This window comes from Chrysochloris asiatica, unplaced genomic scaffold, assembly GCF_000296735.1.
Source record: "Chrysochloris asiatica unplaced genomic scaffold, ChrAsi1.0 scaffold00323, whole genome shotgun sequence".
Classification (NCBI taxonomy): Eukaryota; Metazoa; Chordata; class Mammalia; order Afrosoricida; family Chrysochloridae; genus Chrysochloris; species Chrysochloris asiatica.
In genome coordinates, this window is record NW_006408841.1 from 590,951 (window position 1) to 592,230 (window position 1,280).

Sequence of the window (1,280 nt, forward strand, 5' to 3'; positions counted from 1 at the left end):
AAAAGGTTGCTGTGAGTTGGTGCCAACTCAATGACACCTAACAACAAGGGGCTTCCCAGTGCAGAGACCTCAGATCCAAAGGATCTCCACTCCCAGATCTCCCTTCTTGGTGGTAGTAGGTCCCTACCATGAAATATAGACGGCAAAAAGAACAAAAGTAAATTTGTCCATAAATCTAATACCCAATGTGTGTCATTGATACTAGTTTTTCTTATAGTCTTTCATTATGGTTACTATTGGATTTGTATGTGTGCCTGTATGTGCATTCAAAATGCCAATGGGAGTTGTAATCCTTATAGGAACATGGAGCAGCTTAATGCTAATAATGCACACTTCTGCTAAAAATCATATATGTCAAGAAAGAAGGGAAGAACAAATAAACTGCCATTAACAAACATAGATGACTGAGAAATCCTAAACTCTATGACATTGGCACTAGTATTATCAGGAGTCCATTATAAAAATAAGGAAACAATGATTCAAAGAAGTGAAGTTCTTTTCTTAAAGTTGCACAAGTAGCAAGAGAAGAGCTGAGAATTGAGTCTTGGTCCTTCAGTTCCAAAGCTTGCTCTATAGAGTGCCATCCTATCTTGTCACCCTTTGTAAATTAGCCAGTTGAAACTGAGTGTCCATGGACTCAGGTTCATAATGATGTAGCTGCAGGAGAAGGAGCAGGTGACTGGGGCAAGAAGCCCGGATTTCCCAGGGGAACTGAAAGCCTTTGTTCCAATAAGGACAAAAGAGAGAAGGACTGGATGGAAACATTCAGATGATATTCACTATGGTTTTGCCCCAGAAATCATAGGGCTCTGAGATTAGAGTAGCAGCACAAGAAAACACCATGGTCATCCTGGAAGGTGAGGCTGTAGTCAGGGATGATTCTAGGTTCATGATAAGAAAAGCTAAGAATCAGGAGGATAGAGAAAGACAGGCAGGTTACGAAATAAAAGCAAGGTCAGACGCTCCCAGGATTAGAAGACGTAAACTTGAGGAAAGAGTGTGTGGATTCACTCAGTTAAAGCAGTTTGCTGGATTAAGGACCCCTCTCAGGGTCCTCCACCACTCATCTGTCAGTTTGTCATACTGTGGTGGCTTGTGAGTTGCTGTGATTCTGAAAACTGTTTCACTGGTATTTTAAATACCAGAAGAACCACCCATGGTGGACAGGTTTCAGATGAGCTTCCAGACGAAGACAGACTAGGAAGAAGGAGTGATGGACTACTTCTGAATATTTAGTCAATGAAAATCTTATGAATAGCAGAGAAACACTGTCAGATTTA